This window comes from Equus przewalskii, chromosome 9 (genome assembly GCF_037783145.1).
Source record: "Equus przewalskii isolate Varuska chromosome 9, EquPr2, whole genome shotgun sequence".
Classification (NCBI taxonomy): domain Eukaryota; kingdom Metazoa; phylum Chordata; class Mammalia; order Perissodactyla; family Equidae; genus Equus; species Equus przewalskii.
The window spans coordinates 72,015,846-72,034,568 of NC_091839.1; the positions used below are offsets into that span (position 1 = coordinate 72,015,846).

The 18,723-nt window shown below is 42.1% G+C and overlaps 1 long non-coding RNA gene across 1 annotated transcript in view; it reads left to right on the forward strand.

Moving 5' to 3' along the window:
• The window catches only part of LOC103566427 (uncharacterized), a 62,795-nt gene extending 47,832 nt beyond the window's left edge, over positions 1-14,963 (forward strand). Inside the window, exons 2-3 of the long non-coding RNA XR_548490.2 lie at positions 14,141-14,521; positions 14,827-14,963. This is a non-coding gene — a long non-coding RNA (uncharacterized lncRNA). The remainder of the gene's footprint in view (positions 1-14,140; positions 14,522-14,826) is intronic.
• Positions 14,964-18,723: the final 3,760 nt, after the last annotated feature.

The window sequence follows — 18,723 nt, forward strand, 5'->3', positions numbered from 1 at the left end:
ATATATATATATATATATATATATATATAAAATAATGAGCTTCTAGAGGATGGAGAAATTATGGAGATGATGGAGCTTCTAGATGATGGAAAAAATGAGGTAGTGACCACCACTGGGTGCCATCTTGGATTCAATAAGAACAAGTCATAGCGTACTAACTTCTTTTCTCTAATTAACACAGTTGACAAAAGGACAGGATATTGAAATGCGTAATCCAAAGATCTCCCAACAGGATTTTATGAACAAGTAAGGTCTGGAAGAAAGTCAGTTGAATGGATTCTTGTGTTGAACAACTTGCTCAATGAACATCCTCAAGGTGAACCTAATGGGAGGTTCCAATTGAGAGTGCCAGACCCTATCCTCAGTTCCATCCTGCTCCACATTTTAATCAAGGAGTTAGATAAAGTTATACAAAATTTGCTTATTAAATTTTCAGATGCTTTGAGGCTGGGAAGAATAACTTACTTTGTTTTTAGAATCTGAGAGATTTTTCAGAGACTTGAAAGTAGTGAATCTAAGATTGAATTTTACAGAGATAAATTTGAAGCCCCGTGTTTGAGAGTAAAAACAAAACACAGGATGGATGAGTTACGGTGTGGTAGGGTTAATGACTTGGAGACTTTAGTTGAGAGTCGGTTCTTAATCATCAGAGATGTGATGTGGCTTTTAAGTAAGTTAACATGCCCATAGAGTATGTAAACAAGAGAGTTACAAGTTTTATTCTGCTCTACTCTGGGCTGTTTATCCAGACTGCACCTAAAATATTTTCAGAGCAGTATATTTAAAAAGTAGACAAATCAGACTGCATTTAGCAGAGTACCACCAGGTATGGTTGAAGAAACTGGAGATAATTAGGTATAAAAAGAAAGCTTCCAGGAGTGAGGAAAGGAGTAGAGAAGAGGCATGTACATTACAGTTGCCTTCAGATATATATGCTCTCTTTAGATGAAAAGTATAAAAGAAGGCCTAGTAGATAAAAATCACAGATAACATAAGAATATTTGAAGAAAAATGTTTAAGAGACAGACTGAGTTGCTTTACAGGACTAGGAGCTCTCTTCTTGGAAAGGAATTGGGCATCAGTGGGTATTTGAATCAATGGCTTTTACAATAGCGTCTGTAGGGAGACAATTCTCCATTGACTTCTCACGTGTTTGCGTGTTTTGTGAGCAGAGTTACTGACTGTGTTTTAATTATGATTTAATTTTAATTTAGGTATGACGAGGCCATACAGAGATCAAAGAGAGAGCTGCCTTGAAGTCATAGAAGTTTATGATACTAACAGTTCCCTCAGGAGAAAGGCAGCACTCCACATAAGGGCACGTGGGGAAGCACAAGGGTCAGTCATGAGGCAGAAAGGGAGAGACAGTGGAACATTAGAAAACCCCTTTATTGCGGTTTCCACAGGAAGGAGTAGGCAAGGCAAGGAAGGATGCTCTGAGATTGATTTGCTGTATTTAAAAGTAAACTCATGCTGGGCTAAGAGTATGGGGAGAACAGGTGGGTAACTCAGGATGCTCATTGTTTACCTAAAGTAGCTGACATCCATCTTGAAGACGGTAAAGCATCAAGTTACAGAAACTACAAAACATGCTTAATACAGACTGCTTTTATTCAGAACCCTCTTTTCTAGTTTGTTTATACAGAAAAGAGCCTTGGAAGGGAGATATAGTGTCTCCCTCCAGAGCAAGGAGTAGGTTTGTTTACTGTCCAGTATAATAAAGCTAGCGTCTCCTTTCATAGCAAAGGGCAGGCAAAGTCACTGCCCATTATAAAATATTTGGCTTCCTTAAGCTCGGGTTTCCTCTCCTCTAATGCAGCCACTGCATGTGCCAGTATCACCTGGTCTTCTTTGCATTGCCTTATGGGAACTGCAGCTCAGGAAACTAGAGAAAATGCTGATACTTTGGCTACTGCTATGTCTGTGAGTAATAAACTGCCCTTTCTCTAGGACCCAAAGTCTCCTGTCTTCTGCCAGCATCCAATAAACTGTGATTGGCTAACTCGTTAGCATGAAGTAGGATAAAATTGGAGACCCTTCACAGTTCTTGGCAGTACCTTCTGATACCATGATTCTGTGATTTTTAAGAATCTAGAGATAACGCCTTAGTGCAAACAAGGTATTCTAATGGCAAGAATTCCAGTGCCTGTCGTGTGATAGAGAGCTGGCTGAGAGCAGGTAGGACGTTGAAGAGTCTGTTGGGACGAATTCACCGACAACAATCTGTTCAGCCTCTGTCATGGCCAGTTCTAGTGTAGTGCAAGATCTTTAGCACACCATTAATGGGGGTAGGAATACAACCACTTTCCAGAGAAATTGTGTTGTTTCAGCTTCCACTGAATAAGGATATTCTGTTTTGGAAAAATGAATTGCATTTGAGTCCATACAATAATAGAATAATTGGTTGTATCACACGAAATTCCTCTTATTTTATAGTATGTTGTCCCAAGAAAATGTATGAAGCTTATCTGGAAAACATGTGACATATTAATTTTACTGTCAACTTCTTATTACATTTCTTTTCCAAGAGTCCTTCCCATTAGTGTGGTCAAAATACTGAAATTATAGTGTAGGTGTTTTAAAAAAAAAAATCAGTTCTTCTTGGGAATAGTGATAAAGGAGTGATTTATTTCCCTGAAATTCCAGCAGCTTTAGCAAGACTGATGTCTGATTATATTTATGGGGTTTTTTTTCACAAGTTTTTATAATTATTTTATAAGTATTTTATCAACGCAAAGAGTGTGAAATGTCACATGTACCTGAGAACTCATGTGTGTGTTGACTTATGTGTAACATGTGCTCATGTTGACATGGGATTTACTGTCTGGATTCTGCAGGTCTTGAGCTGAGTGAGAGGAAGCTCTAATGAGTGTCAAACCTAGCCTCTCATTCCACATCTCACATGACTGGGTTTAGGACTGATGCTTTATCCAAGCTTGCTCTCCAATAAGGGGAGGCAGCTGGTGTAACATCCGGACTGGAATGGGAGCAAGGAGTGCCTGGATCTCCTTGTGGACAAGTTGACAGCTGGAGACTGTGTGTGCCAAACTGGTGTCTGGCACAAGAATGCCTCTGGTCTATGACACATCACAGCCTGCACCATAAAGACTTTGAAAAATGAAAGGGAAAAAAGTTTGCTTATTGAAATACTTGTAGTTAGGGTGGGAAATTGGCTTTCATTGTTTATAGAAATAATACATTCTGAGAATGGAGTCTAGGGGAGTGCTTTAATTTTCTCACTCCTCACTAAATCTTTTCCCTCAACTTTCAGAGAATAATATGGGGAAAAATGGACACTGATAGTTTGTGTTCAATTGGTTGGCTTATGATTGGAGAAGGGACTGTCTTAAAGAGGAAAAGAATTATCTCATGGATGAAAAACTTCACAGTCATCGGAAACTGAGCAACATTTAGGTGACCTATTAGAAGCCAGAAAGCATCCATACTTACATCCATGGACTGATCAGTGGAACGTGTAAAGCCCTGGTTCATTCCAACGGACTTGTAAACCGTGTGAAAACTGGCTAGAATTTCAGGTCAGGCATAGGCCCCAAACGGCGCATGCCGTGTGGCCCAAGCATTAGACACAATTCCTGAGGAAGATCCCAATCTCTCTGGTTCTTCTGACAAACTTGCTTTCTGAATTTTTCACGGATCCTGTATCTGACTGACTTTGTTTCTCATTAGACAAATCAATTTAGCTCTGTGTTCCTCGTCTATTCTCCGGTTCCTGAACTTGTTCAGCTTCCCATTCTTTTCCCACTAGTTTCTCAGTTCAAATTAATCACTCATTCCCATTCCCTTTTGTTTTTTTTTGGCGTCAGTTCTCATCCCTCACTCCTTCCACCTGCATCCACACCTGTGACTCCCACCTCAATCATAGCATCGTTGTCTAATGATTGACACAATAGCTCACTTGCCTCTTAAGGGCATGTGAGCCCACCACTCCAGGAGTGCTTTGCTTTGGCCACTCTGTTAGTGAGTATCCCTCCCTATGGTCACGGAGAAAAACTCTGGCAGCCTGGACTTAACTCTTCAAATTTTGACCATTATTTATGTCTGGCATTAGGAATTAGTACTCAGACTCTTCTCTGAACTTTATTAAATATTACAGAATGGAGAGTCCAGTGAAACAAGTTGGTAAATTAAATTAAATTCTTCAGAGTAATGAAAGTCCTTGTTTGAGGAGAAAAATTTCATAAAAGCGAGTAATTAGTAGAAACGTGGCAAATAAATTTCAATGTGAGCAATTGTAAGATAACGCATTTTAGAGGGAAAAAAAACAATCAAAATATTACTTACGATTATCGTCTCTGAGCTACCAAAGAAACTCTAAGCTGTCCATTGGCATGATCCTTGCAGAGTATTCCAACATTTTGCCATGACCAAAAAAGGCTAAATTATCTCTGGTATAAATGAGATCCAGAAACACACCACCACCTCCCTCACACATACTATCCTTTCCTTGCATAAAACCTGGTGAATTCACACTAGAGGATGCTGTCCTAATTGAAATATTTCAAAAGAGACATGATAGATCGAGAGGAGGCCCAAAGAAAGGTTAAAAAATTCAATTTATAAAAGGAGATTTTCATAATAAGAGAAAGTAAAAATATTTAAAATATGTGGACATCAATCTCAAAATATACAGGCAAAAGGAGTACATTCTCCTGATAACTTTTAGAAAACACACTTTTAAAAGCTGACAAAATAGTGATTTTAAACCAGCAGCCATCTTTTTACTTAACGATGCCCCACCAGAGAGGCATTCTCATTAAAACCAGAACAACATAAGGGTGTTTCTCTAACCATCTTATCAGGCTACTATTTCACTGAGCTGGAGCAATCAAAGGAGAATGTCCACAAGCTCCCATCATCACAAGTCCACTCAGCTAGCTGCATACACGACCGTTCACTCTTTCTTCTTTTCTGTTGTTATTGATGAACTGGCTGTGTTGCCAGCTAAGGTCAATCCCGCCACTCCAGGACTAGACCCCATCAACTCTTACTCACTCCAGAATACTGCTCCAGCAATTCTCCTCTGTTTGTATCATGATTTTTCCCTGTTTACTTAATTACTCTAATGAGTATAGAAATATGCTATTTCCCCATTAAAAAATTCTCTTGATTAGAAAGCTCAGTACTGTAAAGATGTTAATTCTCCCCAAATTGATGTAAGGATTCAACATAATTCTAACGAAAATATCAGCAGTATGTATGTGTGTATGTGTATAAGGTGAAAAGCTGCTTCTAAATTTTTATGAAATTCAGTAAGACTAAGAGTAACCTCAAGGTGTATAGAATTGGAGAAATTACACCACTGATTATTAAAATTTACTTTAAAGATATAAGAATAATCTTCAGGAAGAACAGAGTTGAAGGAACTACATGCTGGATATTAAAATTTATTATGAAGTTACCAGACATTACAATTTCATAAAAAGTAATCTTCAAGAACAGAGCTGGAGGAATTATACTGACAAATATCATGACGTATTATAACTTACAGAAAATAAAAAGGTGGAGTCTTTGTGTAAGAATAGACAAATAGGCTATCGGAACAGAATAGAAAGTACAGACAAATACCCAAGCATTTACGGTCACTTGATTTTTGACAAAGGTAACACTACAGTGTAGTGTATAAAAGAGGGTCTTTTCAGTAAATGGTGCTGGATCAACTGGATATTCATATTTTAAAAAATGACTCCTACCTCGTACTATATACTAAGTCTCTTCCTGATGGCTCGGACTCTTTCCTATTTCAATTAATGGAAAATTTATCTTTCCAGTCGCTCTGACCAAAAATTTTGGAGTCATCCTGATTGCTCTTTCTTACATTTCACATTAAATGCATCAGCAATATTTTCAGCTCCTCTTTAAAGTATATTCAGCATTAAATCAATTATCCCCACTTTAAGAGTAGACTTTGGTCTAAGTTATTATCCTGTCTTGCCTGGATTACTACAGTAGTCTCCCATCTTAGTTCGGGTTCCTCCAGAAGCCATCTCTAAGAGGGTGACCCCAGGGAGCATAGTGAGGTAGATGGAGAGTGAAACAAGGCAAGATGATGAAGCCGCATTAATGAGTGAGACCCTGCTGTGGAACGTGGGAGCTCAGTTCTGTTGGGAACCCTCCTAGAGACAGTGGAGAACATGCCTTGGAATTCTCAAGGGAGAGAAACTGGAATCTTTATGAGCCAACTCCCTTCCCTATTTGTTGATAAATGTTTGAGTAATAAAGATATTGGTCACAGAAAAAAGAAGAAAGAAGGAACATAGAAGTTCAGTCTCCACCATCAACAAATATTTATCAAGTGCCTACTAAGTTAGATTCTAGGAATATATGGTGAAAAAGTCATTCTTTCTTAGAGCTTATAGTCTAGTTGGAGAGACAGTTAAAAAACAAATAAACAAAATGTAAATAAAATAATGCTAATTGGTAATAAGTACCCTGAAACAAACAAACAAAAGGCTGAAAAAAAGCTGAAACTCTGGAATTACTAAAGGGAATTTCAGTTTAGAAGGGACAAAATTAAACTTCCATGTATCCATGGTCCAAAGGGACAGCTCACTAGAAATTAAATCCTTTACAAGATTTCTTGCTGCATGCTTCAGTCCTTGCCTTATTCTCCCAACCTTAGGCTCTCTGTCCTCATAGAGTACATACCTTCTCCAGTATGTCATCCTTTTTTGGTAAACCTCCCATCCTTGCTTCAGAATCAAGTTTCCTTCCTGATTGCCCAAGGTTGAATTATTCAGTCTAGAATAACGTCCTTGGGGCTTCTGTAGGGCAGACTAGCATGGGGGCAAATGAAGTCTTGACTCCTTTGAGCTCTCCACATCAATGTACACTTAGACCTCTTAACTTCCTAGTTGCTTAGTGGATATCCATTAGGTGGCTCTCTCATCTCCTCTCTCTGTCTCTCTCTCTCTTGCACGCACTCACGTACACACACACACATACATACACACACATCTACCAAGGGTAAATATTAATTCTTAAAGTTTAAACCATAATAAGGAAAAGAAAGATTTTCCTCAAAGTCCCACAATTTGTTAGATTGTCTCTCTCACAGTAAAGCTAACATTTCCCATTGTTACTGAAGATCTGTGTCCCAGGTATGTGCTTCATGCTGGGGATACAGAAACAAGAACCAAACTGACCCTGCTTCCAAACACTGAGAGTCTCGTCTACCTCAGAAAGATCTTTTGCATCTCCAGCCTTTTCTCTCCATCCCTTGTCCGTCTTCACTGCTTAACTGGAACAGCTTCCTCTCCCTGCCCTGAGCTTGCGGTTTGGTCTCAACTTCTTTTCTAGCCCTTGTTACAAGAGACTTTATTTTATTTTTAGAGTCTGTTTCCCTTCTAGATGATAAGCTCTTCAGGGAGAGGACCCAGTTTTGCTCACCTTTCCTGTGCCTAACACATTGCTTACCAGATAACAGGGCTCAGTAAACATTTTTGAATGAACATCTCTTTGATGCTCAGAAAAGATTACCCAATGACATCGAGTGGCTTTTCAAACTCCTGTTAAATATTTGAGACAGATATGAACCATCTTTTCTTGTTGTTGGAGAAATTGAAGTTCTAAGAAGTGAAGCATAGTAATCACTTGCAATTGTACGGTCTTTTTCCTTTCAAAGCTCCTTTGTGTGTAAAAGAATTTTGTAAACAGTAAAGAATGATCTCTATGTAAATGACTATCATTATTATGTTATCCCTGAGACATAGTTGTGGAATAGCTTGTGTTTTCAGTATTCCCATTTCACAATCGCAGACACTGAGAGATACGAGGCATTAGTGATTGACCTCAAGACCAGGGCTCGGTTCTTCTGATGCAAGCAAGCACTGTGAGAATTTAGTTAATTTTTTTTTTTGGAGTTGCCGATGGTTTTCCCAAGCCTCCTTACCACTGGCTAAGAGAGCAAAGAGGAGAAGTCAGATGACTTGAGTTTGAGGCTTGACCCCACTTCTGACTGGCTCTGGGTTAGCTCCAAGTCCCAAGTCATGATATTTGCTATGTCAGCTCTTGGATCAAGAGAAATAATACATGCCTACGTTCTACAGTTTATGAGAACTCTGCGTGTGGTACCATTTCTATTTTCTCCCTTGTAGATCACTTGTGAAAACCACTGTGTCTTCTCCTGGCTTTATAACACCAAATCGGAATGATTAATTTAGTGCAAGACCCTATATGAATGATAAACATGTTAAATATGTAAATAAATATATATGTATATATCTCATGAATGAGGCTATGATAAAAAATAAAGTGAATGAGTGCTTGAAAGTAGAATAAAAACACTCCAAATGAACAAGTAATTCAAATAATAGGAAAGAACCCAACATTTTGCTAGCTTCCTTCCTTTTGATCACTCCAAACATAAAATAAATATAGAGAACTAAGCACAAAACTAAAGAAGGCCATTAAAACTTGACTCAAATGCATTTCTATCCAAAATACCTAAGCCTTTTGGCTTCAGTTATATAGATGCAGGACAGTTAGTCCTTTCCTAAAACAAGAGCTGTACCTCAACTTGCTGATGTTTCAGTGGTAGCTGGAACAATTTTTGAATTTCATTTGATTTCATATTATGATACTTAGTTATGGCTTAATGAATTAACAACATCAAATTAACGCTTTCTTAGAGATTTGAAAAATCCCGGACACCACAGTCTTTAAGAGAAATCCCTTTAACCTAGTGCATCGTTTCTCATCTGGTCAGTGATGTCGAAAGTCCTGACTCAACTCAGAATCTCTTCTCAACAACGATCCACAGAGGAGACTGCATTGCGGTTTAGTTTTTAAGCTGAATGCTTCTGGGGATATTTGGGGGAAAACCCAAAGGACTTTTTCCAAAAGGTAGTTACACACCCTGCTCTCCTGCTTGCCAATGTGATCACGCAAAACCCAGTGAGTTTCCAAAGCTGGAGGACCAGCGACAACTTCTCCTTGAGGCCAAGAGTCCCACTGCCCTGCCACGCCGCCAAACTCAAGGGCATGTCCCAAGGCAACGCCTGTGTCTTTTCAGGCTGAAAGCTTTATTTGTCTTCAGTTCTGCTGAGACCCCAAAACAAAGCTGCTTTGACAGCCACCCACTCTTGGAGGAGGTCACCTGTTGCCTCACCCAGGTCAAGGAAGGTCAGCTTCTCAACAGAAATTTTAAAAAAGGAGGCAAGCACGGGTCTGTCCATAAAAGGATCTCTTTGAGGTTGGTGAAAAAAAAAAAAAAAGGCAATGCATTTTGTGCTCCCAGTTAGACCCTCTGGAACGAGGCCGCCTGAGAACAGGCCTGGGAGCAGCTCTTCTTGGAGGACGGCCAGCAGAGGCAGCCCAGCCGATTTTCACAGGACCTCTGGCTGCCACTTCTCACCCAGAGACAGCTGGAACTGGAGTCCGGGTGGCCACCTCCTGGCCCAACCACTCACCCCCACCCCCGGGTGGCTGCTGAGCAGCTCAGGGCTCTATAAGAGCGGCTGCCCCCTGATGGAATCAAGTAAGTCAGGGTCAAGGACAGGAAATCAGATTTACATGGACCAGCGAGATGAAAAATGACATTTGCTTATGACCGAGAGGGGAGTCTTCACGCTTCTTTGCCTCTTTCCCTTGTAGTGAAAAATTCGAGAAATCCACTCCCTAGCTCCCTTTCCCACACAACAACCCATTAAGCCACTATACCTGCTGGATGAGAACTCAGTCACATTTTGACACAAGGAGCAGGCCTGTGGGTGGTTCCCGGGACTGTTGTTTCTTTCCCTTTGCCTCCTTCCTTCCCTCTGGAGACCTCGGGCACACTCGAGTGAACAGCCCAGTGTGCTGGGCTTGCACAGCGTGGGAAATCGGGGCCAAGGGGCAGCCGTGGCCAGCACTCAGCGGCGGTGGGAAGGAGGCCTGGAGGCTCATTCCTAGAGCAGAGCGAAGCGGCCACCCGATCCCCACCTCGCTCCCCAGGCAGAGGACCCGCCTTACAGCTCCCTTGAACCTGAGCGCCTTTCCTCCCTTCTCTCCTGCCTCCCCTGCCACTATGACAACTATGCATTTAAAAAATACAATTTCAGAGGATCTGAGTTCAGAAACTGAAAATAATGGGGGGCTTGCCCAGTGGTGCAGCGGTTAAGTGCAGACATTCCACTTTGGGCGGCCCAGGGTTTCCTGGGTCAGATCCAGGGTGCGGACATGGCACTTCTTGGCAAGCCATGCTGTGGTAGGCGTCCCTCATATAAAGTAGAGGAAGGTGGGCACTGATGTTAGCTCAGGACCAGTCTTCCTCAGCAAAAAAGAAAAAAAAAGGAAAAAAAAGAGGAGGATTGGCAGCAGATGTTAGCTAAGGGCTAATCTTCCTCAAAAAAAAAAAAAAAAGAAAAGACCTTGGGATCAGACTCTCAGGGCCAACTCACCTGTCTTGCTCCTAAAAAGCTAAACTTGCCCTCTTCTCTCAATGTTGTCTGAAATAGAACAATTTTACTTACCGCACTGTCTAAAATTGGTCATTTCTGCTTTTATAAAGAAAAAATGTGAATACTAATAGAACATCTGAATGTGCCACAGGACTTTGTCTCAGCCTTCGGGCTTAGGCTCTTATTCTGTCTCTCCAGGGCAGCAACGCTATCTTGCTATTCTCTGGACCCAGTTCAGATATCTCCCCACCGTAGAGCCTTCTGGATGCCCATGGATATTCTCTCATCTCTATACTCTGTAAATACCATTACTACTTAGTTTCAGTGAAGTTCTCTAGCTGCTATTAGTGCAGCTTGGGTTTTAAGGCTCTTCTCCAGGCATTACAGCATGGAAACTTCACCAACGCCTTACCCCAGTGCCCCTGTGGCCATGCCCAGGTGCTTGTGGGGTGGCTGGAGGACACTGAACCCAGCAACCCCATGGGCTGGAGCTCACAACTTTGACTCATTTGAGCAGTGCTCTAACAATTCCCTTACTTGCCCTGTCCCAACCCTAAGCAATGAAGAGGCAGCACGGTCAAAGGTGAACGGGCTCCTTATCACAGGAAGCGTAGATTTGGGACCACAGCTTCCAGAAAAATCCAGGAGGAAGACAAAAGAACTCCAGCATCATCTACCCGCCCAGCCTTTGGTGGCACCAAGTCTTTATTAGATTTGGTGTGTGTTCTTTTGGAATCCGCACGTTCTTATTGTTGTGTGTTTAAGCCTGAAGCCGTCTTGGCTCTCTCGGCTCACGCGCTCATCAGAGGCTGATGGATGCCAGTTACTGTTTAGTTGCTGGTAGGATGCTATTCGAGCAAACCACATCTGAGGATGCTGGTGCTGGTAAAGCATCTTTTTAGTTGAATAATGCAAGACAGCACATTTGGGGAGGTGGAAGGCATGCGGTAGTAGTTCAGAAGGAAGACAAAGAGGAAACAGACCGCTGGCTCTGGTGGGAACCAGGGTGGTATGTGGCATCCCTCACAGAGAGACAAAGATCCCAGCAAGTCACCACAATATCAACCAGAAGGCTGTGACAGACATGACGGAGCTGTATCCCTCCTTTGTCCAACAATTAAGACAAAAATCACAGTATATGCTTTTGTCATTTTCAGCCAAGAGAATTAAAAGACATGCTTAGTTTCCCTTTAAAATGACCTCCAAAAACTCCTCAGGTGAAGCAATGGAGGATGCATACTTCCATAGGGCTGCAGCCACTACCTCAAGCTGTAAGATATTTCCTTTCAGAAATTAATGATTTCCCGTTGCATGTTTATTGGTTAATTCCTCCAACTCCTGAAGGGCCACCTGGAAGTCTCCAAGTTGCTCACCCACCTCTTCCCTTTTTAAACCCCACTTTCTTCTCAGCAAGTGGGCCTCCGTGCGGCTCTGTGGAGCTTGCCAACTCTGCTTCTGGGTGGTTGCTAAGTGGATGCATTACAGCCCTCCCTGTTTGCTGACTCCTTTGGTTGCACATAGTGGCATGACACCGCCAAAGGAAGGGAGCGCTTTCTTTGCACGGTTTTGTGCAAATCTCCTTATCAGTTGCTTGTTGTTGTTTTAATGGAGAAATGAGGAAGGAGGGGCCGCCCACTCTCCATGCTGCAAAGCTCCAGATGTTTTACCAAAACACACAGCAAATGCCAAGAACATTTTAGGCTATTGAATAAACTATAAGATGCTCCTGAGCTTGTTCAAAGCCTCTCTTCCCTCTTCTTCTCCCTGATAGCTCCACTCTGAACTGAAGATCAGGCTGAAGAGAGATCAGGAAGCTGCCCAGGTGACTCAGACAAAACACATACAAGGTGCTTTGGCTCTGCTGTAGGAAACAGAAGTCTTTCAAATAAGAAGCTCATGAAAACTTTTGGTGACTGAAAGGATATTAATGTCTTGTAATAATGAGATACAGGTAATAGTGACGTAGATACACTACAAGGCGTTGTGCTGTAGGAGGACGGAAGCTTGGAAGTTCACAGAACAGGCTGCCAGGGTGACGTCATCAATGGCAGACGTAACTGTAGGTGGCTTGAGAGGAAGGTGGGATTTAAGCTGTGCCTTGAGGATACATGCCATTTTATAACTGTCTCATTATCTCAACTCAAACCTGAATAAAACAGAACAGCTTGTCACTGTCCTGTTCTCCCTTATGTCCCAGCCATGGTGTCACTTTTCAGCTCATCACTGACTTTCACCAAGTCGTTGACCAAAACATTTTAAAACTCTTCTGAATTCATCTCCTCTTTTGTTCCTACAACTGCCAAGTGGGTCACGGCCTGGTTAATGCTTACCTGGCACATCACAGTGCCAGAATGCTGCCTCCTCTCCTTCCTTCAACGTTCCCACTGCTAAGCGCAGGTGGCATGGACTGGGCCTGCCTTCCCACTCACTGCTGGGCTCCAGGGACTAGAAAACTGCCTGCCAAGGTCAATAAATGTGGAGCTCACGTGGCGTACCAGGCATGTAGGTTATGAGAACATACTAGGACCTGTCACATGATCTTTACATGTGTAGCTGATGGAAATGATAGCAGAAGCCTGAGTTATTGACTGCTAAGCCAGTGTTTGGGGCCTAAAAAACACTCAGAGCAGAAAAAGACCCAGTTTACATCTTCATATGGTTGTACCATTGTGAGCCAAATGGCACAGACACGTAATGAAACAGTGGGACAAGGGCTATAGAGTGAGTGGCACACATTACGACTGGAATGGTTGTGCTGGAGAGAGAGGTGCCGTTCATAACTGAGGTGGCCCACTCCCAGAAATTTGGACTTGGGCAAGAACTTGAAAATGATCAGGATTTAAACAGATGGAAGGAAGTATAAAAGGTATTTCAAGGAAGAGAATAACGTATTTCTTCCAGCATTTCTCAAAAATGGTCAGTAAGAATGACATTAAAAAAGAGGTAGGAGGAGCTTAAGCATTTAAGGAGTTAAACACAAAAGTGAACTGTTATCATCCCCACAGGACCGCTTAGAAATACTAAATGATCACATGTCCAGTGAGGGAGAAATGTAGTGCTTCTGCATCCTGGAAACTAGTGTGAAACAAAATGCTCTGTTTTTTTTGAGGAAGACTGGCCCTGAGCTAACATCCATGCCCATTTCCTCTACTTTATATGTGGGACGCCTACCACAGCATGACGTGCCAACTGGTGCCATGTCCACACCCGGGGTCTGAACCGTCGAACCCCGAGCCGCCAAAGTGGAACGTGGCACTTAACCGCTGCGCCACCCGGCCAGCCCTTAAAATGCTCTGTTTTTATCATATGCGTATACACATAGTATTATCATGTGTGACGGAAAGTCCAGAGGGAGATCAGGCTTCAGGGCAGGTTGATTCAATGTCTCACCAACATCATGTAAGATCCAGGTTCCTTCTATATCCCCACTCCCATATCCACAGCATTAAGGCTGGCTTTCCTCAAGCTCATGAATTGCTATCAGCAGCAACTGGGGCCAGTACTTCCTTGCTCACGCTCAGCAGGACAGAGAGAAGCTTGGTTCTCTATCCCGGAAGGTTCAGGCAAGCCTCATCTTGGGTCTCACAGGTCCAACCTGGCTTAGGCTTGCCTGTTCTTAAACTGATCACTGGCAAGGGGATAGATAAACAGGATTAGTTCGACTGTGTGCTCTACACACACTTTGGAAACAGGGACCTTCATTCATTCGTTTTTTCAATCTTTTGTCTCTCCTTCCAAAATAGATTCCTGAGCGCAAGCTGTGTTCCCAGGTTCCTGGTCCCCTCCCTTAGGAAGCTCACCATCTGGTGAGAGGAAGATAACACTGCACTCTAACTAGCGTGCAGAGGGCACTTGTGCAGTCCAGATGAGCGGGCCTAACGAGGACTTCACAGGACGGGTACCCAGCTCTGCTTGGAAGAGAGGGGCAGACAGGAGTGTATTCCAAGTAGAAGTTGCATTTTGGCACTCTGGGGGAAAGCACGCAATTCAACAAAAAGATATAAAAAGAGAAGACGCTCAGAAAGAACTCTCCAGGAGAAGGAGTCAAAGATCTTGTAGTGCTGAGGAGATCAAAAGGAGAGAAGCTCTCAAGAAGGAAGTGCCGTGTCTAATCCCACAGAAAGGTAAGTGAGAACAGCAGTGACATCTTAGGAAGTGTCTAGCCCTGTAAATTTAAACCTCTTAACAGATGAGGAGTCTGAGGCTCCAGTAACTTCCCCCAGGGCAGGGTGCCTAGTAAGGGACTGATATGAGCTGCATGCTTGTGTCTTCCCAAAACTGGTATGTTGAAACCCTAAAGATTCATATGTTGAAATCACCTTAGGACATGACGGTCTTTGGAGATGGGCCTTTGGGTGGTCTGCCCTCATGATGAGATAATGCCTTTATACGGAGACGTGAGCTCTTTCTCTCTCTCTGCTGTCCGCAGTGTGGGGACGCAGCAAGAAGATTGCCGTCTGCAAACTGGTAAGAGGAATTTCAACAGGACTCAACCCTGTTGGCACTCTCATCTTGGACTTTACAGCCTATAGAACTGTGAGAAATAAATTTCTATTGATTAAGCCACCTGGTCTATGGTGTCTCTCTATAGCAGCTCGAACTAAGACAGGGACGGGGTCAGGATTTGAACCCAGGGAAGGCTAGCTGCAAAACACACACTGCTTTACCACATTGCTCTGTCTTCCAGTGAGAATGGTGACAGGATTTTGAAAATGGGAGATGCAGTGTCAGGAAAGGAGGTGAAAGGCAGAGCGAGGGGGCAGGTGAGGAAGAGGTAACTGCAGACACTCGGGCTGAGGAACTAGGCGCGCCATGAGGAGAATGATCCCGGGATCAACAGCACGGGCTCTACTGCCCTTCTGCCTTTCACTAATGCCTTCAACATTTTGTTAGCGGCTGTTTCTGAGGGTCTTTTCTCTTTTTCGATGCAAGTTTCATACTTCCCTGCAATTCTTCAGCTAATTGTAGGCTTGCTTATTGGTGCTTATTTCTTCCTTTAATACCTCCCCTTCATACAGTCCTTCTTGCTCCAGCTGTAAGCATTCTCATATTCACACACCTACACGACATGCCTTTTGCTCCTTATTGTTTCATTCTGTGGACTTTTTGAGACAGAGTCAACAATCTAGCAGGAGATGTTAGTCACTGAGCTCAGAATTTGTGCTTCTAGCCCAGTGGGTTATAATTCTAGCTGCGTATTTGAACCAACAAGGAGCCTTTTTTAAAAAAATGCAGATTCCTGGTTGCCCCCCAGACCTCCTGAATGGGAATCTCTGGAGATGGAGTCCAATACCCCTATTTTTGAAAGTTGCCCAGGTAAACCCATGCAGCGGGCCTGGCACTTGTCCAGGGCCAGGTGTTTCGAATCACAGCGCTAGCTTCTGAGTCACTCTTTCATTATTTAGACTCTGCCCTTCTCTAGGTTTTGAGAGCAAAGTAGAATCACCCTTGACTACGGCTGCTTTATTACTGTATCCCTCTTGCTTACAGAGTCACCTCCCATGGCTTGGGAACATTGTGGGAAATTATCCTAGGTTGACCCTGCGTTTACTGCAATTTTAAAATCATTTCATAATTATATCCTATCTGTCTCCTACATTTCCCCTGTCTGGAACCCAAATCTCTTCTCACTAAATTTTCATATCTTGTCTTAATCCAGAAAGGAACACTGCTCTGTACTGGTCTATTCTTGTAGTCATTTAAAACCAGAGTCAGCTCTCTTTGCCTTTATTCATTTAGTCTTTACCATCCTTCTTGTATTCCATATTTACATTCTTGATCCAGTTGGCGGTCATGGCACAACTCTTTGTCATATCTTTTCTTATCTGGGTTGTGTATGGCTTATACTACCTTTACTAGGGATCCAGGTTGGGGCCCACAGGGTATAACAGCGGACATTGAGTTGGTGGAAATCTAGTAGGTCAGGATGGGAAGCAGAATCACCACATGATCCTGGGGAGCCTAGAATTTTTAATTACTTTCTAGTGAGAGTTCTTAGTTCATGCAAAAGAGGCTTTGAGCGTGAGGGAGTGGGTCCTTCCTTGTAGATCTCTAGGGTGGGGAGTCAGAGCCTGGGGTAGTTTCCTAGGGATGTAGTGGGGCTTAACTGGAGCCTTGGAAGCCTCACTATGATTGGCGTTCCTGAAGAATGGAACCTGGACTGAATTCTGTGACATCTGGGTCTCTAAGAGGGATATATGAAACAACCAGAACAGGGAGTGCTGAGGAATGAGAGAAATAGAAATAGATAGAAAACAGTGATCCAGGAAAATTCAGAGACCAATGGCGTTTCTAGAAAATCCAAATTCTAATTCCATGTGAATGAAAGGAGTGGGTTTAGCATTTATGTAGCTATTGTTTGTTGAGGGGATGTGATGCTAGGAAGGACCAGAGACTGAGAGAAGCAAGGGACAGCACCAAAAGGAAGGTAATGGACATCCTGGGGAGAAGCCTGCAGAATGTGGGAGAAGCTGGGGAGACCCCGTGGCCTCTGAGGTCTTCAGTTCTTCAAGTGCTCTCTAGTCAGGGCTTAGCGTGTGTGAAAATGATGGTTGACTGGACCTTGCTCAGTTACCTGACTACTCATTCCCAATCAGGAATTTCTCTTCCAACAGTTGTGAACTGTCTGCCTTAAAATTTTAAGTTACGGGAGAATCTTACACAAGCCCTTTTGGGTATGAAAACCAAAGCACACTTGCTTTTCCCAATTTGCATTTTATGTATTATCCATTTGTGGAAACTCCTTGGTGACCAGTCTACAAGAGATGCCATTTTAGTTTCATTTTCACTTCTTCTGGAATTATTTTTTTCACTCCTCTTGGCTTAATGTATTACTAATGTCAATGTCAAGATATGTAGTGTCATTCAACCAAAAGAATATCAATAAAAAGTCATGGTATTTACCTGATAACGCAAGATGATTATCATAAGGTAAATCAGCACTTATGCACAAGTAAAATACTTTTTAAAATATATTTACACGCTCCCACCTCCAAACTCATGAGACTGGACTGTGGAAATTATTCTTGGTTTCAGCACATCAGTGGTCCTAAAATTAAATAAAATGTGGCCGAAAACTTGAAAAATTAAACATCTAAAATGAAAATGTTTCCCTTTTAAGAAAATTCTTTGTTTAACTCATTCAAATGGGACAAGGAATTCCTATACTCAACCAGCACGATGCTCCTAATTTGTGAAAGATGTTTCTTCTCATAATGGGGAATCATCAGATCCAAGAAAGTCAAATCTAACCTAGGGTTTATTACAAAAATAAGAATTGCCCAATGGCCTCCCCACTTCCTCTCCTTTTGGTTTCTTCATGATGGAACTTTTTGGGGAGGAACATTGTAATGGTGTTCTCAGATCTCTTGATAATATGGAACCAAACCACAGAATTAAAGTGTTTTCCACTCCAGTCCATAATCATTTTCCTCTTGGTATCTTAAAACTTCAGATCAAACCAGTGGATCTTTTGCATTCATTTAATAAAGAATGAGAGAATCTTAAAAGTTTACAATTTACTAGCAGAATTTAATTTTTCAAAAGATCTTTTCTTTTAAAAATATGGCAAAAGTTAGTCATTTCTAGTGCAGGAGAAAAGTAAATTCAGCACAGCTTTATGCATTCAGCAATTTGGGCAGCTCAGTTGTTCAAACTCCGTGTAAATCCACGTCACTGAAGATGAAGCGAAACATTTCTGGAATACTCGATAATAAAGTCAAGGTTACTGTTATCACAGATACAATTTGGGAGGAGAAATATCTGTGAACATAAAATGAATTTCATGACCTTCAGCAACCCCTCCTTCTCCCTCAGATAGTCAACTTCTAGCAGTATTACAAGTGCATATTTGTAACCTTGTGTCAACAGCAAGGAACTCGCAGCAGTGAATAATTTCACAACCACATATTCAGTAACCTGAAAATAGGTGTCTTAATTAGATGATTAAATCATATAACTAAATGGTCTAATCAGTAGATGGTTCTCGTATAACCAGTGGATGCTTCAGTTACCATTGGTTCAATTACATTTGATGTCTAAAAATATCAGATAAAATTGTTCTGTTTTAGCCTCCATGTGAAAAAATAGGACATGAGCCGAGGAGACAATATATCCCCATCATCAGGAACGTAAGCATCAATCGGGCAGACCTCTGTTGGTTGATTCTTCTGTGCCAACGGGAAGCTTCAGCTTGAAAGAACTGACCCTTGCTAATTAGTATTTGCTTCAGTTTCTTGCAGAAGTTCTTTGGTGTTGACATAAAATTATTCCCCTTTGTTTCTGAGACTATAGTAAATCGATATTTGGGGGACATATTTCACAGCTG